The following is a 26,618-nucleotide window of genomic DNA, read 5'->3' on the forward strand; positions in this document are numbered from 1 at the left end:
GGGCCCTCCACCCAGTCTAGGGGAGGAGGTCGAGGCCATCCCGTAGAGGGAGTAGGCCATAGAGCATCAGCAGGTGTTTGGGTATTTTCCCCTGGGTCTACTTGGGAGACCGGGGTATCTATCCCTTCAATCTCTACCCTTACATCATCCCCCCTTCCGTCTGTTTGGGAAGTCTGCTGCCTTATAGGGCGGGCGTGAACAGCAGGTGGAGAGGGTAGTATGTTAGACACATGCTGAGGAGTATCTGCATTATTACCATTGTCATCATTCCAGATATTCCCATCCCAATCCTCAATTACATCAGGATCGTCACCATTCCTTATCATGGCATGAATACGATATGGATCGGGTTCTACTCCATGCCTTTCCTTATCTGCAGAGAGCTGCTGCCGGAGTTTAATATTACGGCAGATCATTTGGACATGCTTATCTTCCCATTCTTTGGCTCTGTCCTGACGGGTGCGAACAATCTCGCTCATCATGGAACAGCATTGTCGCATGGCTTCTGGTTCCTTCTCTAATTACTTTCTTTTGCACTGAGATTCTACTTCTCTTTGAATTAATTCTGCTTCACGCTGAACGGAGTGGCGTAATGGTGTGGCCAGCAACCAAAAACCATTCGTCAGCGTCCCCTTTTTATCAGGAAATTTACTTTCTCGAAGGAGAGTGGCAACTCGCTCTCCCAGAGGTGCACTTGATGGGTCTAACTTCTCATCCCAACTAATGGGTGGTCCCAACAAAGACAGGGTATTGGCCAACATGCCAAACCCATCGTCTTTGGAAGTCCATCCAGGAATCAAGAACTGCTCAGGGCTCACCTCTTTCTTTCGGCGAAACATCTTGAGACCAACCCTGCTCGCTGCGCCAATTGTCTTGGGTAAACTTATACATCTCATTTTGTTCATTTTAGATTGGTCACAGTGTTTGAGCTACCGAAAGAAAATAGACACACACACCGAGAGCAGTTCAGTTTATACAAATTTTTATTACTAATTCAAAAGCTGATTTCACTCTACAATATGCAAGCCCTTCCCAACTATACTTATCAACGCTTGGACTGGTCCCAACTGCCGAAGCGAGGCAACGACTGCACACTTGTAGTAGGTTGTCAGGATGCCGGTAGCAGCTTCTCCACCTCCCCTGACCGGGACGTTGCTCGGACTCTGGCTGTTCTTCCTTCTTGACAAGGGGTGTTCCCACCCCTCAGAGAGTCTAAACTTCAGCAGCAGGACCACAGGCTTATATACCCCAAAATCAATTAATCATGCGTCTACTCCTTCTAACATTTGTCAGTCAAAATCAAAACTGAACATTATATTCTACAATTTAGAAGATTAATTATTATGGAACCAGGATGTTATGATTTCCTGGTTTATCTTGTGGATACAAAGACTTATTAAAACTTCTCGAGCAAGACAGGTTGTGACCAATTCGTCAATTTCAGAGTGTTGCATTTGACAACTGCTTTCCCTGGGCCTCTCAGTGGAATTCCATTTCAAAGTGTATCTTCAGATAAATCCCCATGGCTGAGTTTAATTACATCTGCTAGTTCTGAAAGTAAGGTGACCTGAGTGTGGACCCAGTGTCATCAGTTCCATATAAGCAAAAAGCATCTTGGCACATGGTTTTAATCCTCCATTACAGGAGGTCATAGTGCAAATATACAAGGTATTGGTGAAGCCGCATCTGGATTACTGTGTACAGTTCTGGTCACCATACTTGAGGAAGGATGTGCTGGCCTTGGAGGCAGTCCAGAGGAGGTTCACCAGGTTGATCCCAGAGATTAGCGGGTTGACCTACAAGGAGAGACTAAAACATTTGGGATTATTTTCATTCAAATTCAGAAGAATGAGAGGAGATCTTGTAGAAACATATAAAATTATTAAAGGGATAGATAAGATAAAGGCAGAAAAATTGTTTACACTGGTAGGTGAGACCAGAATGAGGGGCCACAGCCTCAAAATTCAGGGGAGTAGATTTAGGACGAAGATGAGGAAAATCTGTTTTTCCCAGAGATTAGTAAATCTGTAGAATTCTCTTCTCAGGGAACCCATTGAAGCTCCTTCATTAAACATTTTTTAAGTTACAGTTAGATAGATTTTAACATAAAAAAAGAATTAAGAGATATGGAGAAAAGGCAGGTAGGTGGAGTTGAGTCAATTATCGGATCAGCCATGATCTTATTGAATAGTGGAACAGGCTCAGTGGGCTGGATGGCCTACTCCTGCTCCTATTTCTTATGTTCTTGTGTTCTTATGTTCATTTGATAATGAAATAAATCTATAATATGAAGTTTTAAAGGGTCTCTATCATTTTTTAGGAATCACTGTAATTATTGCCATTGAAAATTATTCTATGGAGAGTATGGATTTCTAAAACTTAATCTAGAACTTCCATAAAAATAGGAATTAATAAATCTTTAAATTCTTTATAAAATTCAGATGGGAATCCTTCTTCTCCTGGAGACTTGTTAATCTGCAGTGAGCTCATAGCTTCCCTCACCTCTACCCAAGTAAAAGGAGCATTCAGTTCTGTTTCCTCTTCCAAATAAATAAATAAATAAATCTCAAACTTTTTAAACTAAGTAAAGCATTAGTATCCTTTTTAATTGCATTAATTATTCTCAAGACCAGTTCCACTTTTAATTGTCAAGCAAGTACTCTATATGATCTCTCACCTAATTCATGTTATCTTTGATTTGTTCTCGTAATGGCTTTCTCTGTTCTGTAAGTTTGTAAAGTGTTACATTGAAGTTCTTTTATTAATTAATTGCCTACGCTTATCTTCAGATCCCTGATTTTGAACACCCTTTTCCAAAACTGTTATTTTTCTTTCTAATTGTTCAATCTCTCTCATATACTTCTTTTTAATTTTAGAAGTTAAGCTTATAATTTAACCTCTTTATGCTTTCAAAGCATCCCATATAATAAACTTATCACTTTCCAAGTTCAAATTCATATCACAAATTGTCAGAATTTGCATTCTGGCAAACACACAAAAATATTTTCTTTTCAAAATAATAAAGAATTCAATCTCCATCTATAAATCATTTTCTCCATATCAGGCATAATAAAGGCAAATGATCAGATAAAATCGTCGCTTTATAAGAATACTAGCTTGCATTTGCGCTGAGATTAAAAACAAATCAGTTCTCGAATAAGAATTATACCTACTTGAATGAAATGAACAAACTTTTTCTCTGGGATGAAGCATCCTCCATCCATTATTAAATTTAAATCTCTCATTAAAAACCAATGTAGCTTTTGGTGCTTTTATCTCCAATCTGATATCATATTCCCAGTCCCTGCATTATTTTTTTAAACTGTCTTCTTCTAAGGAACACTCTAAAGCATATTGCTTATTTCTTTTCTATTCCATGTGAGAGGGTTGACCTCAATAGCTGTCCTATTTCCTTTGAAGTCTGAAAATGGTATTTATTTTGATACCTGCAGTTGGGCATAGCACCATAGCATATGCTTCTGCATAGGCAATGAGGCCAACTCTTTCAAATGTTTTAATTATAATGATGCAATGACTTGTACAAAAGCAAGCTTCATTAAAAAGAATTGGTAAATGAAATATATGATTGCTTTTTGCTACACTTTGTTTGCAGGTGCACTGTGATGAAATTGAGTCAATGGCTTAAAACTTAAATGGCATGGAACATTACACGCAGTAGCATTCAAGTGCTCCAGCTCGTAATTATATAGATTGCCTGACTCATCTTGTTGTTGCCCTAACTGATAGACCAGCAGATCCCAAATCCATGATTTTGTAAAATCCTCATACTCAATTAATTTCCATAATGGCATTTGCGGAAACATTGGATGCTACTAAATTAGGTTTAAAGTCATCTTGTTAATGCAGAGTGTTGCAGATCAGAATGATGTGGTTATGCAGAAACTGTGTGATACGTTTTCATATCAGAATTTAATTAAACCAATATATTATAAATTCCAGAGACGGCAGCAGTTACCAATATGCTTATCAACATTCCATTGCTTAATTGGATAATTACTCTTTGAGCATGGCCACCATGTTCCAGGGCTGCGTGCTCAGTCCATTGCTTTTCGCTCAGCGGACCCACAACTGAGCGGCTAAACACAGCTCGCACCACATCATCAAGTTCGCTGATGAGACGACCATGGTGGGCCTGATTAGTAAGAAGGATGAGTCAATGAATAGAAATGAGGTGCAGTTGCTAATGTACTGGTGCGGAGCTAGCAACCTGTCTCTGAACATTAATAAGACAAGAGATGGTTGTTGCCCATGGGATCACACGCCACTGACCCTTATCAGCTCCACCATTGAGGTCATCAAGAGCACTGGTCCCTTAAGACCAGCTCGAAAGCTAAGAAAGCCCAGCAGCATCTCTATGTTCTTTGAAGGCTGAAGAAAGTTCATCTCCCACCCTCCATCCTCTCTACATTCTACAGAGGATGGGTTGGAAACATCCTGTGCAATAGCATCTCACCCTGGTTTGGAAGCTGCACCACCTCGGATCATAAAACCCTGCAGAGGATAGTGAAGTCAGGGAAAAAGATCATTGGTGGTTCTCTTCCTACCATGAAGGACGTCTACAACACTTGATGCAGGTGAAAGGCAATAAACATTGAGAGGGCCTCCGCACACCCCTCATGTAAACTGCTCTGCCATTTGGTAGGAGGTGCTGGTGTACAAGGCAAGGATTTGGCTTCTTGGATCATTGGGATCTCTTTTGGGGAAGGCATGATCTTTACAAGGACGGGTTGCACCTAAATCCAAAAGGTGTCAACATTTTGGCAAGTATGTTTGGTACAGCAGTGGAGCAAGGTTTAAACTAATTTGGCAGGGGTGTGGGAACCAGAGTGATAGGGAAAAGGGTAGGGAAAATAAAGTAATGGCCAGGAAAAGTAATGTTGGGAGGCGAAAGTAAAAAATCAGATGGTGCAGTGAGTTTTCAGGTCAATGATAGTGTTAAGAAAATTACAAAGAAAAATAGTGGGCAGAAAAATCAAAAGAAAAGGTTACAGAAGTCACTAGATATTAAAAGGACAAAGAGCATAAGGGCACTTTATCTGAATGCCCGCAGTATTAGAAATAAGGTTAGTGAACTTGAGCCGCAAATCAGTACCCATGCCTATGATTTGGTAGCCATCACGGAAACATGGCTACAAGGTGACCCTAAATGGGAATTAAAATTTCAAGGGTATCAGGTGATGCAAAGAGATAGACAGGATGGTAAGGGAGGTGGAGTTGCACTCTTAATCAAAGATGAGCTCCAGGCAGTAGTGAGGAATGATATAAGATCTAAAGAGCATAATGTTGAGTCCATTTGGGTAGAGATAAAGAATAACAAAGGGAAAAAAATATTGTTGGGTGTTATCTATCGCCCACCATATAACAGTAGTTTAGTGGCACAGGAAATAAATAGAGAGATAAGTGAGGCAGTCGTCATGGGGGACTTTAACTTCCACATAGATTGGGAAAATCAAATTGGTCGTGGGAGTCTGGAAGAGGACTTCATAGAATGCATCCACGATAGCTTTCTTGAGTAGCATGTTAAGGAACCCACAAGAGAAAATGCTCTCCTGGATCTAGTGTTGTGCAATGAGATAGGTAGAGTAAATGATGTAATAGTCTTTTTGCAGACGATGCCGCTTTAGTTGCCCATTCAGAGCCAGCTCTTCAGCGCTTGACGTCCTGCTTTGCGGAAACTGCCAAAATGTTTGGCCTGGAAGTCAGCCTGAAGAAAACTGAGGTCATCCATCAGCCAGCTCCCCACCATGACTACCAGCCCCCCCACATCTCCATCGGGCACACAAAACTCAAAACGGTCAACCAGTTTACCTATCTCGGCTGCACCATTTCATCAGATGCAAGGATCGACAATGAGATAGACAACAGACTCGCCAAGGCAAATAGCGCTTTTGGAAGACTACACAAAAGAGTATGGAAAAACAACCAACTGAAAAACCTCACAAAGATAAGCGTATACAGAGCCGTTGTCATACCCACACTCCTGTTCGGCTCTGAATCATGGGTCCTCTAACGGCACCACCTACGGCTCCTAGAACGCTTCCACCAGCGTTGTCTCCGCTCCATCCTCAACATCCATTGGAGCGCTTTCATCCCTAACGTCGAAGTACTCGAGATGGCAGAGGTCGACAGCATCGAGTCCACGCTGCTGAAGATCCAGCTGCGCTGGATGGGTCACGTCTCCAGAATGGAGGACCATCGCCTTCCCAAGATCGTGTTATATGGCGAGCTCTCCACTGGCCACCGTGACAGAGGTGCACCAAAGAAAAGGTACAAGGACTATCTAAAGAAATCTCTTGGTGCCTGCCACATTGACCCCCGCCAGTGGGCTGATAACGCCTCAAACCGTGCATCTTGGCGCCTCACAGTTTGGCGGGCAGCAACCTCCTTTGAAGAAGACCGCAGAGCCCACCTCACTGACAGAAGTCAAAGGAGGAAAAACCCAACACCCAACCCCAACCAACCAATTTTCCCCTGCAACCGCTGCAACCGTGTCTGCCTGTCCCGCATCGGACTTGTCAGCCTCAAACGAGCCTGCAGCTGACGTGGACTTTTTACCCCCTCCATAAATCTTCGTCCGCGAAGCCAAGCCAAAGAAAAAAAAAAGTCAGAGACCATCTGGGAAATAGCGATCATAGTATGATTGAATTTCTCATTCAGATGGAAGGGGAAATAGTTAGATCTAAAACTAATATATTATGCTTAAACAGGGGTGACTACCATAGGATGAAGGAAGAATTGGGCAGAGTGGACTTGGAGCACAGGCTAATTGATGAAACAGTTGAGGAACAGTGGAAGATTTTCAAAGAAATATTTTGTAATGCTCAACAAAAATATATTCCAGTCAGGAAAAAGGGCAGCAAGGGAGGGAAAAATCAACCATGGTTAACAAAGGAAATAAAGGAGAGTATAAAATTGAAGGCGCAGGTGTACAAAGCTGCAAAGAGCAGTGGGAAACTGGAAGATTGTGAAAACTTTAAGAGACAACAAAGAGTTACAAAGCGGGTAATACGAAATGGGAAAAAGGATTATGAAAGTAAATTGGCACAAAATATAAAAACAGAAAGCAAAAAATTTTATAAATATATAAAATGGAAGAGGGTGGCCAGAGTTAACATAGGACCCTTGGAGGATGAGAAAGGAAAACTGGTAGCAAAAAATGAGGAAATGGCCGAGGCATTAAACAAATATTTTGTGTCAGTCTTCACGGTGGAAGACAGGTCCAGCATGCCCAAGTGCGGAGTTAAGGATGCGAATGTTGGGGAGGGCCTTGATAAAATAGTTGTTACAAAGGAAGTAGTGATGGACAAACTAATGGGACTAAAGCCAGACAAATCACCTGGTCCTGATGATATGCATCCAAGGGTGCTGAAGGAAATGGCAGAAGTTATAGTTGATGCATTGGTGGTCATATACCAAAATTCCTTGGATTCTGGGCAGGTCCCGGCAGACTGGAAGACAGCAAATGTCATGCCACTTTTTATGAAGGGATGTAGGCAGAAGACTGGAAATTATCGGCCAATTAGCTTGACGTCTGTAGTTGGAAAAATGCTTGAAGCCGTCATTAAAGATGAAATAGTGAAACTTTTGGCAAGTAAGGGTTCAATCAGCCAGATGCAGCATGGTTTTAGAAAGGGAAGGTCTTGTTTGACAAACTTGTTAGGATTCTTTGAGGATATAATGGGTGCGGTGGATAGAGGGGAACAGGTTGATGTTGTATATTTGGATTTCCAGAAAGCGTTTGATAAGGTGCCGCACAAGAGACTTCTCAGTAAGTTACAAGAAAGTGGAGTCCGGGGAAGTCTATTGGCCTGGATTGAAAATTGGTTGTCTGACAGGAGGCAGAAAGTCGGGATAAGTGGGAGTTTTTCAGGTTGGCAGAGAGTGGTAAGTGGGGTGCCGCAGGGGTCAGTGTTGCCCACAACTGTTCATCATTTACATTGATGACTTGGAGGAGGGGACAAAATGTGGTGTAGCCAAGTTTGCAGATGACACCAAATTGAGTGGAAGAGCAAATTGTAATGAGGATGTGGAGAGACTGCAGAGGGATATAGTTAAGTTGGATGAGTGGGCAAAGGTCTGGCAGATGGAGTACAATGTTAGTAAGTGTGAGGTTATCCACTTTGGCAAGAAAAATAAAAGAGCTAAATATTATTTAAAGGGTGAAAAACTACAGCATGCTGTTGTGCAGAGGGACTTGGGAGTGCTTGTGCATGAATCGCAAAAAGTTAGGTTGCAGGTGCAGCAGGTTATTAAGAAGGCAAATGGGAAGGAGTCACGTGATGGAGTAGTGGCCGGACGGTGAACTCCAGCCCTCTCCAGAAAAGTCGGGAAAAACAAGAGAAAATACAAAGGCACAGAAATACAAGTTAAAGAAAAGTGAGTATAAAGGTGGAAAGAAGATGGAGACAAAAGGAGAAAAATCAAAATCAACGGAAAGAAGAGAGGAAGAGAAGACAACGGAGGAAAAAGGTGAAGGCCTTACCTGTCCGAAGAGGCCCGCTGTGGAGAGAGGGCCCCACTACCTCAGGTCGGTAGAAAAAGAACTACAACAATGGCTCACAGAGCCGAGTAAAAGTGCGCAACCGCGCATGCGCGACTCCTCGCGCATGCGCGATGCGCATGCAAAAAAACACACCGACGGGAGGGGGGACCAGCTGGGGACTCGATCTCCACAGCCGGCAACGACAGCTGCAGAACACCTGCAGCAAGAAGAGACCACAGAAGACAATGGAAACAAGAAAGAAGAGGAGGAAAAGGCAGCAAAGAAACAACAGATGGTCAACCCAGAGGAAGAAGAAGAGGAAGAGTACAGTGAAATAGATAAAGGGAAAGGCAAGGTAAAGGATATACTTGCTCTTGTTAGAGGATACATGGAGTCATTTAAAGAATGGCAAACACAGGAATTCAATGATTTAAGAAGAAGAATAAACAACACAGAAGAGAAAATAAATAAAATGGATATGACCTTAACAGAAATGGGGAAAAAAATGGACAAGATGGAAGAACGGGCAATAGCAGCAGAAATGGAGGTAGAAGACTTAAAAAAGAAATTGGAGGAATCTAATAAAAAAACTAAAGAGACACAAGAATTACTAGCCCAAAAAATAGATATAATGGAAAATTATAACAGAAGAAATAACATAAAGATAGTGGGCCTTAAGGAAGATGAAGAAGGCAAGAATATGAGGGAGGTTATAAAAGAATGGATCCCTAAGGCCCTAGGATGTCCAGAACTACAGCAAGAAATGGAAATAGAAAGGGCACATAGAGCATTGGCCCCTAAACCACAACCACAACAAAAACCAAGATCTATTGTAGTAAAATTCCTAAGATATACTACAAGAGAAAAGGTACTGGAGAAGACAATGGAAAAAGTAAGAGAGGGCAACAAACCACTGGAGTATAAAGGGCAAAAAATCTTCATTTATCCAGATATAAGCTTTGAACTCCTAAAGAAGAGAAAAGAGTTCAATACAGCAAAAGCGATTTTATGGAAGAAAGGATATAAATTTACACTGAAGCATCCTGCGGTATTGAAAATATTTATTCCAGGACAACAAAACAGACTATTCTCGGATCCAGAAGAAGCACGAAAATTTGCAGAACAATTACAAAAATAGACTGAGGGATGAAGACGGGTAATGAGAGCAAAAATTATCACGATTGATATGTATGTGGGTAAAGACAAAAATAGACTGAGGGAGGAAGAAGGGTAAGGAGGGTAAAAATGACCACGATTGATATGTATGCGGGTAAAGAGGTATAAGAGTGAATAGAGACAATGGGCATATGTGAAAGTATCTGTAATTAGAGGAAAACATAGAGAGTATAGACAAGAATTAATAAGAGAAGGTAATGGAATAGAGAGAATAAGGAGGGAATTAAAAGAGTGACCTTTGTGACATATAAAAAGCGAAATCTTTTCTGGGGGGGGCTGGGTGGGGGAAAAGAGCGGTCACTGCAAAATCAGTTGACGCTTGCGAGTGGATTCGCAAATCCAAATGGAGAGGGGAGATGTGGTTGTCCGACAAGGGATAAAGGGCAACTCAGGAGGGGAAGGGGAGATTGGGGATAAAGAAGATAGAAATAGGAGAATAAGGAAAATGTTGGATGTTGTAGGAATGTTGTCTGGTAAAGAGTTGAAAATAAGAAAACAGAATTGGAAAAGGAGGAAAGGTAATGATGGAAAAACGGAAAGAGAAGATAAACAAAATATAAAATGGCTACGCTGAACTATATGACTCTAAATATTAATGGAATACATAACCAAATTAAAAGGAAGAAACTACTAAATTTACTGAAAAAGGAAAAAATAGATATAGCATTTGTCCAAGAAACACACTTAACTGAATTGGAGCACAAGAAATTAAAGAGAGATTGGGTAGGACATGTAACAGCAGCATCGTATAATTCAAAAGCAAGAGGAGTGGCTATATTAATTAGCAAAAATGTGCCATTTAAAATAGAAGAGGAAATAATAGATCCAGCAGGGAGATATGTTATGATAAAATGTCAGATATATTCAGAGCTTTGGAATCTACTTAATATATATTCACCTAACGAAGAAGATCAAAAGTTTATGCAAGATATCTTTTTGAAGGTAGCTAATACGCAAGGGAACATACTAATAGGAGGGGATTTCAATCTGAATTTGGATCCAAATATGGATAAAACGGGGAAAAAAATTAACAGGAAGAACAAAGTAACCAAATATATAATTAAATCAATGCAAGAAATGAAACTTGTGGACATATGGAGGAAACAAAACCCAAAAGAAAAGGAATACTCATACTACTCGACTAGACATAAAACATACTCAAGGATAGACCTATTCCTGTTATCAGCCCACATTCAAGGGAGAGTTAGGAAAACGGAATATAAAGCTAGACTATTATCGGACCACTCACCCCTGTTATTGGCAATAGAGCTAGAGGACATCCCTCCAAGAATGTATAGATGGAGATTAAACCCCATGCTACTTAAAAGACAGGATTTTAGAGAATTTATTGAAAAACAATTAAAAATGTACTTTGAAGTAAATACGGAATGAGTGGAAGATAAGTTTATACTATGGGACGCAATGAAAGCATTCATTAGAGGGCAAATAATAAGTTATGCAACCAAGATGAAGAAGGACTATAACCAGGAAACAGAGCAGTTGGAAAGGGAAATAATAAACATAGAAAAAAAATTAGCAATAAAGGAAGATACAACCAAAAGAAGAGAATTGGCGGATAAAAAAATAAAATATGAAACATTACAAACATATAAGGTGGAGAAGAATATAATGAAGACAAAACAGAAATATTATGAACTAGGTGAAAAAACACACAAAATCTTAGCATGGCAGCTTAAGACAGAGCAAACTAAGAAAATGGTATTGGCAACAAGGAAAAAAGACAAACAAATTACATATAATCCAAAAGAAATTAAGGAAAACTTCAGAGAATTCTAAGAACAATTATACCGAACCGAAAACGAAGGGAAAGAAGGGAAAATAGATGAATTTTTGACTAAAATTGAACTACCAAAACTACAAATAGAGGAACAAAATAAATTAACAGAACCATTTGGAACAGTAGAAATACAAGAGATAATAAAAAATTTACCAAATAATAAGACACCAGGAGAGGATGGACTCCCAATAGAATTCTACAAAACATTTAAAGACCTAATAATACCGCCCCTCCTGGATGTAATCAACCAGATTGATGAGACACAAAACTTACCAGATTCATGTAAAACAGCAATAATTACAGTGATACTAAAACAAGGGAAAGATCCACTCTCACCAGCGTCATATAGACCAATATCTCTGCTAAACACAGATTATAAGATAATAGCTAAACTATTAGCGAACAGATTAGCAGAACAGGTACCGAAAATGGTAAATTTAGACCAAACTGGATTTATCAAAAAAAGACGCACAACAGACAATATTTGTAAATTTATTAACTTAATTCATGCAGTAGAAGGAAATAAAGCACCGGCAGTAGCAGTTGCTTTAGACGCAGAGAAGGCCTTCGACAGAGTAGAATGGAATTACTTGTTCAAAGTATTGCAAAAATTCAGTTTACCGGAGAAGTATATTAATTGGATTAAAGCATTATATAAGGGACCGTTAGCGAAAGTGACAGTAAATGGACATGTATCAAAGCAATTTAACTTAAGCAGGTCAACGCGGCAGGGATGCCCACTATCACCATTATTGTTTGCGCTAGCTATAGAACCACTAGCAGAATCGATAAGAAGAGATAATAATATAAAAGGAATAAAAATAAAAGACAGGGAATATAAAATCAGTCTGTTTGCGGATGATGTGATAGTGTACTTAACAGAACCAGAACTATCAATAAAAGAACTATATAAGAAATTGAAGGAATATGGAGAAGTGTCGGGATACAAGATAAACGTAAATAAAAGTGAAGCAATGCCTATGAATAACGCGGATTTCTCAAAATTTAAGGAGGAATCCCCATTCAGATGGCAAACGCAGGCAATAAGATACCTAGGTGTGCAAATAAACAAAAATCTAGGCCAATTATATAAACTCAATTACAATCCACTAATGAAAAAATTACAGGACGATTTAGAGCATTGGAAAGAGCTACCACTAACACTGATAGGAAGGATAAACTGTATTAAAATGAACATTTTTCCAAGGATACTATACTTATTTCAGGCATTGCCAATACAACTGACAGAAAAATTCTTCAAAGAGTTAAAGAAAATAATAAGGAGATTTTTATGGAGAGGGGGGAAACCGAGGATAGCACTAGATAAATTAACAGAATGGTATAAACAAGGAGGCTTACAATTGCCAAACTTCAAAAATTATTATAGAGCCGCACAATTAAGGTACCTATCAGATTTTTATCAAACAAGGGAAAAACCAGACTGGACGAGACTAGAATTAGATAAAATAGGGGAAAAGATACCTGAACACATATTATATAAATGGGATGAAAAATTGGTACAACATAGAACTTCTCCAGTATTACACCATCTCCTCAATATATGGAAGAAGATTCATGTAGAAAGAAATAAAATAAATTACCAAATACCAAAACTAATATTGACGCAAAATAAGCTACTCCCTTTTACAATAGACAACCTTGCCTTTAGAAAATGGGAAAAAAAAGGGATTAAAAGAATAGAAAATTGTTTTTCAGGAAGTAGATTCTTATCCTTTGAACAAATGAGAGATAAGTACAATATAACTGGAGATACAGCGCTGGCATATTACCAACTGAGATCCTACTTGAAAGATAAATTAGGAAACAACTTGAGTTTACCAGAGGGAAGTAACCTTGAATATGTGATTACAGATACAATGTTAATCAAAAGATTTATAAAAAATATGTATATTAAACTGCAAGAAAAGGAGAATGAGGAAACAAATGGTAAAACTAAACAAAAATGGGAACAAGATTTAAATATAAAGATAAAAAAGGAAACATGGGAGAAGTTATGCTCTGGAACGATGAGAAATACAATAAATACGAGGCTGCGTATGATACAATATAATTGGTTACACAGACTAAACATTACACCGCAAAAGTTAAATAAATGGGACCCAACAGTATCTGATAGATGTTTTCGATGTAAAAAAGAAATGGGAACAACAATTCATGCAATCTGGACATGTGAGAGAGTAGAAAAATTTTGGGATGATCTCAATCAGATATTAAATAAAATAACAGAAAACAATATACCAAAGAATCCAGAGATCTTTCTCCTAAGTAACATAAAAAATAAAGAATTTGGAATTGACTTGGAAGATGCACAAAAAAGATTTGTCAAGATAGCCCTAGCCGTAGCAAAAAAATGTATTATGTCAACCTGGAAATTGGAAGATAATTTGAAAATACAACAATGGTATATAGAAATGAATAAATGTATTCCATTAGAAAAAATAACATATAGTTTAAGAAATAATATTGAAATATTCGAACAAGTATGGGAGCCTTACATTAAATACAATAGCGAAAACCTACCGGGAACAAACATTACCTAAGTTGATGGAAGGAGAAGAAAAGAAAAGAATGGACTCAGTAGAATTTCTGGTGTATTTCGGTTGAATGACAACATTGTCTAACTGAATTAATGCAACCTAGATTGTATACCTAAAATGGATGAGAGGGGGGGGGGGTGGGGGGGTGGCTTGGGAGGAGGGAGGGGGGAGGGAGAAAAAGTCACTGTAAATGTGTGGAAAAGAAAAAGTGTATATCATGGCTATTGTGATTTATGGTGTGAAAAATAAAAAATTTAAAAAAAAACAAAAAAAACCAGTACATTTCAAACAAATTAAATATGAGCTCTTATGATTGCAAAAAAAAAAAAAAAAAAAAGAAAAAAAAAAAAAAAAGAAGGCAAATGGAATGTTGGCCTTCATCACTAGAGGAATTGAATTCAGGAGTAGGGAGGTAATGCTGCAACTGTATAAGGTACTGGTGAGACCGCACCTGGAGTACTGTGTCCAGTTCTGGTCTCCATATTTGAGGAAGGATATACTGACTTTGGAGATGGTCCAGAGGAGGTTTACTAGGTTGATCCCTGGGATGAAGGGGTTGACTTATGATGAAAGATTAAATCATCTAGGATTGTATTCGCTCGAGTTCAGAAGAATGAGAGGAGATCTTATAGAAACATATAGGATTATGAAAGGTATGGATAGGATAGATGTAGGAAGGTTTTTTGAGCTGGCCAGGGAAACTAAAAGGAGAGGACACAGTCTCAAGATTTGGGGGAGTATATTTAGGACAGAGATAAGGAAAAATAGTTTTTCCCAGAGAGTAGTGAATGTTTGGAATTCTCTAACCAGGGAAGTGGTTGAGGCTGCCTCATTAAACATATTTAAAATTCGGTTAGATAAATTTTTACATGATAGAGGAATTAGGGGATATGGGGAGAAGGCAGGTAGGTGGAGTTAGGTCATAAATTAGATCAGCCATGATCGTATTGAATGGCGGAGCAGGCTTGATGGGCCATTTTTGGCCTACTCCTGTTCCTACTTCCTTTGTTCCTATTTACCATAGCACTAAGGCCCTTACATCCAGATAGGGCAACAGTTTTATTCCTCCAAGCAATGTGGTTAGTGTATTCTATATTCTATATATCTTAATATTTTAATGTGCTTGACTTTTCTTCTAACTTATATTTATGTAAATGTGCTCCATAGTTCTGGAGAAACACTATCTTGTCTTTACCATGTGAGGATGATATGAACAATAAATAAAGGTGACTTGACTTGATTCTGGAAATGGCAGGAGAGCATTTAGCCCAGATGGGCTCTGTGGAGGGGAGTTAGGCTATGTACTCATAAATTGTTACTCTTATGACCTAACCAGCAGCAATAGAAATTCACCAAGATGATGGTATCATCAAAACAACAATTTTTATTAATAACTATTAATAATATAATATCTTACTTAACTCTAAACTTAACCCCACTATGTGCAAATGTGTGTGTGTGTGTGTGTGTGTGTGTGTGTGTGTGTGTGTGTGTGTGTGTGTGTGTGTGTGTGTTTGTGTGTCCCTGTCCACCTACAAAGCCGTTTCTAAGAAATATATATATAATTTTCCTAAATATTAATAATAACACAATTCTGTCAAACCTCCTTCCAACAGGAAAAATTTGAGCTTTATAAAGATCAAAAAGTTAAGATGTAATCTAGTAGATGTTACATTTTCATGTTATACAATATAATGTAAACAAATATTGAAGAAACAACATGAAAATTCAACATCTTGAAAGACAATGAGCAATCACATTATTCTTGCCTTTAATATGAGTTATCATTAAATCATATTCTGGCAAATAAAACTCCAATTTAATAATAATCATGTTTTTTATTTTTTATTTTAATCAAAAACACTAAAGGATTGTTATTAGTGTAAACCACAATCAGTCCCATAGCATTGCAAATGAAAACTTTGAAATGTTGCAAAGCTCATACAAGGGATAATAATTTTTTTTCAATAGTAAAATAATTCTTTTGATGTTGATTGATTTTCTTAGATATGGTAGCCATTTGATGTTCAATATTATCACAGCCATTTTTTAAAATAAGACAGCTCCTGTCACTTCATCACTAGAATTAACTGCTAAAGAAAATGGCTTTTCAAAGTCAGTTGACTTAAGCAAAGGCTTGTGACATAACATGGCTTTGAGTTTGTCAAATGCTTTCTGTCAAATAGTTGACAATAAACTTTTCACCCTTTTTCAAAAGGTTATTCAAAGGAAGAGTGAGATCAGCAAAGTTTTTACAGAACTTTCTGTAATACCCTATCATTCCTAAAGTAATCCTAATAGCTTTTTTATAACCCATGGGTATGGGAAATGCAGAAATTGTCTGAACCTTCACCTGGACAGATGACAATTTTCGTTGACCAACAACAACCAAGGTAAGTACCTGTAGTATGACAAAATTCACTTGTAGCTAAATTAACAAGGTTTACTTCTAAAAGCTTATTGAACAATTTCTCTCATGCAATCATAGAGAGTTCCCTGGTTTCATTCCCCTTGACCAAATTATCAATATAAATATAAGTATGCTCTAAAACAATGGTTCTAAAACTTTTTCTTTCCACTCACATACCACTTTAAGTAATCTCTATGCTATCGGTGCTCTGTTATTGGTAACGGATTGCTTAAGGTGGTATGTGGGTGGAAAGGGAAGTTTGAGAATCATTGCTCTAGACCCAATTATTATTGAAATATTTTGCTTGATAAAAATTGTCATTGGTCAATTTCCTCTAGACGGTGCACATAACGAGTCAATTAGGTACAATTAAAACAGTGGTTTTCAAACCTTTTCTTTCCATCCACATACCACCTTAAACAATCCCTTACTAATCACAGAGCACCTATGGCATAAGGAATACTTAAAGCCGTAGGTGAGTGGAAAGAAAAAGGTTGAGAACCACAGTTTTACATGACCGTCAAAAGAATCTCCTCAATTTTGTCAAGAACTAATACCTCTGGTGAATGATACTGCTTGCTAAAATCCAAATTCTCAAAATAAGGTTTTAACATGTTGCCATAGCAACACTGTGTTTTATGTCTCCGATCAGGTGTTTTAACTATGTAATTGACTTCATTTATCTCATACAGTCCTGAAAGTTTTACCCAAGAAGATTAGAATTTATTGGGAATAGAATTAACACTTTATCACTTGGTTTAAAAATTCTCTCTCATTCTTTTTTTTAAAATTTTTATAACAGACTTCCTTTCATTTTTATGGATGTTTACACAGCTTCAAACAATGGATTAGAATACATTTTGACTTCCAAGGTGGTTTCCGCGTGTAAGTGTATGTGTGTCCTTGTCTACCTACAAAACCTTTTCTAAGAAATATATATAATATTGCTAAAGATTAATAATAACACAATTCCATCACAGTTAGCAACTTAGATCATTTCATGTATCATAATAGCTAAGTGTCTAGAAAAGCTACAGTTGATAACAAGCTATTTCGCTGCTAGTTAAATACATTTGAAACCCATTACAATGACCAGAATTCCTCCCCCACCAAAAAAAACACTGTAAATTCTGGAAAACCAAAGTAAAATACAAAACAGAAAACATTGGAAATAACATATCATTGATCAGAACTTCATATCTAAAATTATGAAAGGAATAGATTGACTAGACATAAACAGACTCTTTCCCCTGAGGGCAGGGGAGGTTGGAACAATAGGCCATGAGTTAAGGGTAAGGGGGAAACAATTTAGGAAAAATATTAGAGGTGGCTTTTTCACTCAGTGAGTGGTGGCAGAATGGAATGATCTTCCGAATGAGATAGTTGTGTCAGGGTCCTTTCTGTCATTTAACAGAAGGTTGGATGTTCACATGGAGGTGAGGGGGTTGGAGGGTTGTTGGCGGAGAGTGGGAGGTTTGAGCTAATGGAGTTGTTCTAGTGAACCGGTGCGAACTCGAAAGGCCAACATGGCCTGTTTCCGCTCCATAAATGGTTATATGGTTATAACTTCTTTAATAAATGACTGGTACAACTGAAAATACAGTGGAATGGACTTCTCTACTGATTCAACACAAGATCATAACAATCTATGGAGGCTATCATTCCATTTCATATGTGAACCTTGACTTTGCTTAAATTATTTTTTTTTAAATTAGACATACAGCACAGTAACAGGCCCTTTCAGTCCACAAGCCCATGCTGCCCAAATACACCCAACTGACCTACACCACCCCTCCAATACATTTTTGAAGGGTAGAAGGAAACCAGAGCACCTGGAAAAAATTCACGCACACACGGAAGAATGTACTTACCGGCAGCACTGGATATGAACCCTTGTCACTGTATCAGCGCTATATTAACCACTACACTAACTGTGCTGCACCTCTCACTAGAAGCTTTTGCCTTTCCCACAGCCACAGTGTCTTGGCTGGCTGCCAGTTCCTATTTTGAAGTTAAAGGTCACTGTTGACCATATTATATTGATCAAGTCTCCATTTGTAGACTTTGAAAAATAGTAGAAAACAGAAAAATAGATGGAGGGGGACATTCAATCCTTTCAGCTTAGCCCAGTTTCCAAAACAATCATGGTTTATCTCAAGACCAGATTCTGCTTCTATCCATGCCCTTCAGCCACTTTGTGAGCTTCTTAACTATGTTCTTGACCTCCAAAGCCTTCTCATCTGGGTTACTTTTTATTTTGTGTTTTAGCTTCAGAAAAGAACATTCCTGCATTTGTTCCTATCCATTGTTAGGTTTTTAAAAAGGTTCCAATCTATCACAGCTATCTCATTCCTTATACCTTCACATTTTCCTTTCTTTAAACTTAGGACTCCAGTTTATGATTGAGCAACTTAACTTTCCAATTTCAGGAGGAGTCTAACATATTTAGTCAGTACAACACCATGGGCTGAAGGGCCAGTACAATGCTGTGATGTTCTATCTTCTGTATTGTCATTAAACACGAATGTCTGCAGATGCTGTAATTCTGGTTTTAATCCAACAAAGTGCTGGAGAAACTCAGCAGACCAGGCAGCATTCTTTATGGCAAAGAAACATAACCAACATTTCAGGCCTGAGCCCGAAACCTGCCCCCCCACCATCCACTATTTTATTCAGGTGTCTGCCTGGTTTTGCTCATATCTTCATAAAAGGCACAGGGCTGAAACATTGGTTCTGTGCCTTTGCCATAGGACCTGGTGAGTTTTTTCTAGCACCAGCTAGAAAACAGCTTAGGTACACTCTATAAATTACTCACAGAATTCGCACTAATTTGTTTATTGGTTCAATTCTAAAATATGGACAGCATTGCAACATTTACCCGGAGTGTTGCTTAAATAAGGCTCAAAAAGATCATAGAAGACCCTTCCCCCTTCACACAGTATCTTTGACCCACTACCATAATGAAAGAGGTAAATCGTGACTGCCAGGCTGGGATATAGATTCTTCCCACATTGAAGAACTATCCCTGTAAATGAACGAATTGCCCCCAAATATTTATATATTTAATTATATATTTGTGATTATAAAATACAGTATAATATAATCTTCGGGTTGCCAATGTACACTCAGAGGACAATAAACTTGAATTTGGCATTGTCCAAAATACTGTGTCAATGAAATGGGGTGGGTGAGGGCATAGTTTCAAGTCAGATCCCCAGAATATTTGCTTTTCTCAGTTACTATGGAGACTTTAAAGTGTGCTTCTATTGACTCTGTGAGGCTGACATTCTCGTTCTGGCTGACTGCTCAGCCTCTAGTCAATCAGAAAATGTTCCCAAGGAGATCACAGGACCACATACGTTCTATGCAGAATTCCAGGGGGGATTCCAATCCTACTGCAGGGTCTGATCCTCACACTGGACTCCAATGGGTGACCCCTCTGAGAAGCTGGAGAGCAGAAAACAGATATCTAGGGGAAGGGGGGGGGTTTGGGTGGGATAATCTGAACTTAGACATTGGGATTTATATGGGTTGGGTTGGCATTGTGGTTGGTGGTCAGATTTAAGGGTCGGCATGGTTAGCCTAGCGGTTAGCGCAGCGTTGTTACAGTGCCAGTGACACTATTGCGTTATGTATTTCGAGGAGCAGTATAATTATCAGAAGAATTATGTAAATAAAGAAACCCGTACAGAACTCAGGACAAAGCACTGAACTTGACTGGTACCTGATCCATCCTCCTTAGACATTCAAGAGCAAACGAAAGAGAAGCTAGAGTATTCAATGGGTTAGGCAAAATCAGTGGTGGGAAGTGGGCAGCCAATATTTTGGCGTAAAGCATGAAAGTCTGCAGATGCAGTCATTGAAGTAAAAACAAAACACTGGAGAAACTTAGCAACCTAAACACTTTATATAGCAAAGATAATGATATGTAACCAACATTTCAAGCTTGAACTCTTCATCAAGGTATAACTTAACCAACATTTCAGGCTTGAGCCCCTCAGTAAGGCATGACACAATCAACCTTGATGAATGGCTCAAGCCTGAAATATTCATTATCTTTCCTATATAAAGTACAGACAATGTTTTGGCTTGGGACCCTTATTTTGAGATTGGTGCTTGTCTTCTTTCGTCTCTATCCTGCAGTGAAGAAAGGCTCAGGCCCAAAATGTTTGCAACCCTTGTCTTTGTATAGATGCTGAGTGACCTGCTGAGTTCATCTAGCACTTTTGCGTATTGCTCTCTGCCCTGTGCAGACATTCCCTCCATCCCTAGAACACAGTGGCTGTAGTGCGCTCCACCTGCCAATGGACTGCAGTTACATGCAGCTCTCAACCACAAAAAAAAGGACAAGACCAACAGGTACATGAAGACAATAACCTACAGGCCTTCCTCAAGTTGCATTATCATCCGGCCTTGGAAATACCTCGCAAATCCTTGACTAAATTGTTGAAGTCCCTCGCCAGTAGTACTGTGGGAGAATCTTCATTAGAAGGATTACAACAGTTCAAGAGAATGGCTCACCATGTCTTCTCAAGGGTGGGCAGTAATTGTTGGTCTGACCTGTGACACCTACATTCTGTAGAAGCAAAGGAAAAGGAACATAAGGCCGATATGAACTTGAACTGGTAGAGAAGAGTTAAACAACAATGAAACCATTGACTGGGGATTCAGCTGACCTGGCTAATAACTGAGAAAAATAATTACATCCATTTGAACTGAATCCTAGATTTTAAAAATTAATGGTCTTGTTTGTCCATCCAAGAACAGTACATGCATTCTAAAGGGCAGCAAGTATGTGAAAGCAGCACTGTTTTTATTTTCTACTTCAAGTTGCAAGCCGTTCTGTTTTAAATCTTCTTCTCTGTTGAATAATTACATTAAGCATTACATATCAGCCTTCCTATCATTCCACTGATTAAAGAGATGGTGGACCCTGTCGACACAAACCCCAAATTCTCAGTTGCATTTGCTGCTCCAGCCTGTGTCAACCTCCGAGCAAATGCTGGTCGAAATTAAACAGGCAAGAGCGAAATTAATGAATGGGTGGGACTGTCATTTTCTTTTGGTCATGAAGGGTCCAAATGATCGATTCTCATCCGGTTCCATGATGCTCTCCTAGCCATTCCTACTGAATGCACAGTGGGAGGCTGACAACTGTTTCCTAGCAACAAGGTTTTATCAATGAAGCAGGACTCAAAATCCTGTTCTCCGCTACCTACCAGTTTCCATGGGGTTCAAACAAGACCAGATCCTGTGAGTTGAGGCCCACGAATATGACATCTGCTTCAGCCCCCACCTTAAGCAAATGAGATGAGGTATTAAAGTGTTTTGTTCTTTGCTCCAGGATACTCTAGTGACCAGCCACTTATATCCATTTCCCTTTCCCATATCAACATGTCCGTCTATAGTCTACTCTACACTTACTGCCAGGTTGAGGCCACTCACAAATTGGGTGAACATCCCCTTATATTCTGTCTTGGCAGTCTCCAGCCAGATGGCATCGACATTGACTTTCCATTTCCATTGTTTTCTCAATCCCCCCTCCTTCCCCATCCACCATCTGTCTCCTCTGTCCTCTTTCCTTCTCTTTCCCCTTCTCCTCCTGTCACCCACACCTTCCTTCCTCCATTTCCCCTTCTTTCTTTCCACCATCAGAGTCCCTCTTCCTCTATCTCCCCATCACTGCCAAACTTCTTATGATTTGCCATTTCTTCCCCATCCCCACTTGTGTTCACCAATCAGCTCCCAGCCCACGCTCCTCCCTTCCCACCATCTCCTTATTCAGTCGCCTGCTATTCCCAATTCAAGGTTCAGCCGGAGATGCCGAGTATCTTTTCTCCTTCCATGGATGCTGCCTGACCTACTAAGTTCCTCCAGGATTTTGTGTCCAAAGCACAAATTAGTTGCTTATTGTGCAAGAACCATGGATCGGTAAAGTCCGTTATTTTCAGGTTCTAAAAACCATGAGCTTGTCATGAGTCAAATACCGTTTTCTGCACTTCAGTTTTGGCACATTTTAATTTCTGTTTTACCTTTAAATCTTCTGCTTTCATCATGACTTTTGAACTTCTGGCATCTTCTCATCGCCTTCTCAGGCAAGACTCAATTTCATTTTCTGAAGGCAGCTTATCTTTTGCCAGCAACACTGTGTTCCTTTTATTTTCAAGTCCATTCCACACTGTATTAACAAAGTCATCAATATTTTTCTTTTAACAAACTGGAAGGAACAGGAAGGATTCCATTCAACGCATCTGATATTTAAACATTTAACCCGAGGTCCACACTCCTGCCCGGGAGCCCGAGCTCCAGTACAATGAACACAGCAGAGCCGCGGATCTGAAAGCAGAACTGCTGGTCCTCTGATCATGTCTTCCCAGCTGTGGCTGTTTCAGACAGGGGCGATAGAAGTTCCCCTCTTGATGATTGCACAGGCCGGTCCCCGCAAACCCGCGGTCCCCGCTCCTGCCTGGGAGCCTGAGGCAACTTCTTTAATATGGAAGACACTGCACCTGATGTTGAGAATGAAGTCGACGTGGCCGAATCTGGCTGCAGCTGATGCTGAAGACTTGGACCTGGGTCCATTTCTCATCTTTCCAGCCAGAAGAAAAGACTTCTTTTTTTTTCCTGTTATTGTAATCAAACTGGTGCCAACAGAGTATCAGAACCCCATATGGGCAAGTCAGGTGTTGAAATTCTTTCCACATGTGATGCCATGTCGGTGCTAAAAAAGTTTGGCTTTCGGAACTTTAGGCTTTTGTAACTTTGGATACGGCATACTCGACCTATACTGTTTTAATTTTTACCCACATCCCAGGAGTGCCACCTCTCCTGTAATCCTGCAAATTCTGACATAAAATCATGGAACTAAGATTCACTGTAAGTTGATCCTGCTGCTCCATTCTCATCACGTACTCCTGGTCTATCACAAGGAAGTAATTTTAACCCAAGGTGCGACATTCAGAAATGCATTGAGTGCGACATAAATATATTAAGACACACAGATGTGCTGCAGAAAATAATGTCCTTCATGAGTTTGAAAAATAGTTCAAGGTTTTGTGTGTCTTCATCCAGAGAGTGTGGCTCATTGGTCCAGCCTGTGGTACCATTGAGACCCTGCACCAGAGACCTGGTTTCAAGCCTGCCCTAGAGTTCTTTGTGCAGTCTGCATGTAGTCGTGACAACGTGGGTTTTCTTCAGCTTCTACAGTTTCATTTCATTTTCCAAAAGACATGCAGCTTGGTTGGTTAATTGGCCTCAGTAAATTGCCCCAATTGTTTAGGTTTGTGGTGGAATCTGGGGGCAGTTGATATGAATCTGAGGATAATAAAAATGAAGAATGGCATCGGATTGGTTTAATTGGGTCCTGTTTCCATGCTGTTTGGCTCAGTGACTGTATGGCTCCAATCTTTTAAAATTTATTCCCTGAACATTAAGAAGTCTATCTCCAAAATGAGGGAGCGGGTCTCAGAGCTCCGTGGGCCCGAGTTAAACCCTGAATTCTGGTGCTGCCTGTGTGGAGTTCATACATTTCCCTGTGACCACGTTGTTTGCACTCTGTTTTTCTCCCACATTCCAGATGTGGTGGTGGGTAGGTTAATTAGCCTCTGAAGTGTGCATTTAGTGTGTGGGTGATTGATAAAGTTGAGGGCCACATACAGAGAATAAAATAAATGAGTTCAAATGGGCGGTTTGCAGTCAGTGAAGTCTCGGAGGGTGGGGGTATGGGTGCTGAAGAGTCTAATAACATTTTAAAATTCATTTACAACACGGTGGAAGCTGATTTAGGTAATCGAAACCCATCCCAGCCAATTACACTCAATTAACCAACTGATCGCATACATTTTTAGAGGATGAGAGGAAAGGAAACTGTAATAGTGCCACACTAACCAGGCCACCCTTTGTGATCACACTGTATGATAAACATTCATTTAACCTTCAAATTCCTGGAGTGCATATTACAAAAGACCAATGCCTCTGCTTTCCAAGGACTCCGAGAACATTTGGCATGTTGTTGAGTACCCTATCAAAAGGTGCACTGTGGAAAATATACTGACTGCTTTCATCACAACCTGGTTTGGGAATTGGACTGCCAAGGAATGCAGAAGACTCGATGAACGCAGTTAGTGTTTATCATAGGCTCTGACCTCCCATCCATTGAATACATTTACGCCACGCACTGCCTCAAGAAGGCAGCCTGCATTATAAAGGGCTTCCATCAACCTTGGTCACAACCTCCTCTCTCTGCTGCCTTTGGGCAGAGGAACAGAAGCCTGAAAACCAGTCCAACACCTATCAGGCTCTTGATCCTCCCCTTGTTACTCTAATCAGGAACTGCTCTGACATCGCAAAAGGACTGCCTGCACTTTCTTTGCATGAGGGTATCTCTGAATATATGTCTATTTTTGTGCATTTATTGTCTTTTTAATTCTAATTTGTTTTTAACTTTTAAACATTATTTTCAGACATCTTTTCAATGTCAATCTGATGGTGGCTAATTTTGATTTTTTTAAATCTTACATTATATTTCAGAAATGTATCCCTCGAAATAAAGAGTTCACATGCTGTGTTTAATATACACTAATTGAATTTTGAGCTTATTTGCCTTGGACCAATTTGACATGGAATTTGAAAGCTCTTCACAGTTGCATCAGGTCATTATGTAATCAGGTTTATCACCCGCATGATGACTGCAACATTCGTCAGCCCAGAGAAATGGAAACAGCCACTTATTTTCTCAAGAACTACAGAGATTCATTTTAAATGTCTTTAAAAAGTGTTCTAATTTCTATCAAGAAAAATAAAACTACTCCAAATAGTTTGTACAAAAATTGCCTATTATCTAACTGAGAAAAAATATTGCAATTCTGTACATCTCAATTGGATCTTATTTATGCCATGACACATTTTGAACTGCATGAATTTTATTTGGAGATTAAATTAATCAACTTCTTTAAGCCTACATTTGGTTCATTTTGAGCTCCCATGCACATAGTTTTGTGGTGATGAATGCTCTTCACATCAAACATTACTCACAGATAAATCTGTTGCAGCTTTTCAGTTTCTATTTTAAATGTAAACTCCAACAGATTTGAAAAGTTCACGTGTATCTGGTGATTCCAGTCATTCTTAATACTAACAATTTTTATAAATGACCTAACCTTGTTACCCGCACCTCGGCGAAGGTCTCGGGCCCAAAACATTGGTTACATACCTTTGGTTCCTTTGGATTCTGCATGACTTGCTGAGTTTCTCCAGCACTATTGTGTATTAAACAACAATCACACCATCTGAAGACTTTCTTGTTTAATTCCTTGTGAGTGGGGACTGTATAGGTGGTCTTAACTTTGGCATCTTGTTCAATGTCGATGACAATAATCATCAATAATCAATAATAAATAATCAATAATCAATCATCATCTTTGACTTCGAAACAACATTGGGCAGAAAAGTGGCAGATTGCTTTCAATACCCAGAACTTTGACATGTTGAACTTTGGAGAGTCTAATATGGCAAAATATGCATCCCTAGTAAGATGCATTAAGTATGCCATATAGCAGGGGCAGAATGTTGCACTCTGAGCCCAGAATTTGTTTCCATTTAATTTTATAATTCAGAGTGGAACATTGTTAATTGTTAAAGAGCATAATAATTACAGGTGCTGGAATTCAGAAGTAATAATAGATAATGCTGGAAGAACTTATAGGTCAGACAGGGTCAGTGGAGAAAGAATCAAGGTAAATGGTTCAGGTGAATGAACTTTAATCAAATAGAATCACAGAATCATAGAACTGTGCAAGTCAAAAAATGTCTCACTTCATCCATGACAGCCATGATCTCTAACAATGTTTATCCCATTTGCCCATTTTGGGCCCGTTTCACTCTTCCTGTCACCTATCCAAGTGCCTTTTGAGCATTGTAATTGTATCTGTCTCCACCACTTCCACTGCCAGTTTATTCCAGATAACCATGAACATCGATGTTAAAAACCTTCAACTCAGATCTCCTTTAAGTTTTTCCTTTTTACTTGAAATGTGCTATTGAGTCTGAGACTCCCTTGCCTTAGAAAAAAGACTTTGATAATTTTTCCTATCTATTTTATGCCCCTCATAAATTTATAAACTTTTGGGAAATCACACCCAAACCTCTACATTCCAGTGAAAATAAACTCACTTT

General features: G+C 39.2%; 1 long non-coding RNA gene across 2 annotated transcripts in view; it reads right to left on the reverse strand.

The window, feature by feature from the left end:
- Positions 1-1,626: 1,626 nt before the first annotated feature.
- The window catches only part of LOC138751825 (uncharacterized), a 108,784-nt gene continuing 83,792 nt past the window's right edge, over positions 1,627-26,618 (reverse strand). For both annotated transcript variants that reach the window (XR_011350210.1, XR_011350211.1), the window contains one exon: positions 1,627-1,809. This is a non-coding gene — a long non-coding RNA (uncharacterized lncRNA). The remainder of the gene's footprint in view (positions 1,810-26,618) is intronic.

Source organism: Narcine bancroftii, chromosome 1 (genome assembly GCF_036971445.1).
Source record: "Narcine bancroftii isolate sNarBan1 chromosome 1, sNarBan1.hap1, whole genome shotgun sequence".
NCBI classification, from domain to species: Eukaryota; Metazoa; Chordata; class Chondrichthyes; order Torpediniformes; family Narcinidae; genus Narcine; species Narcine bancroftii.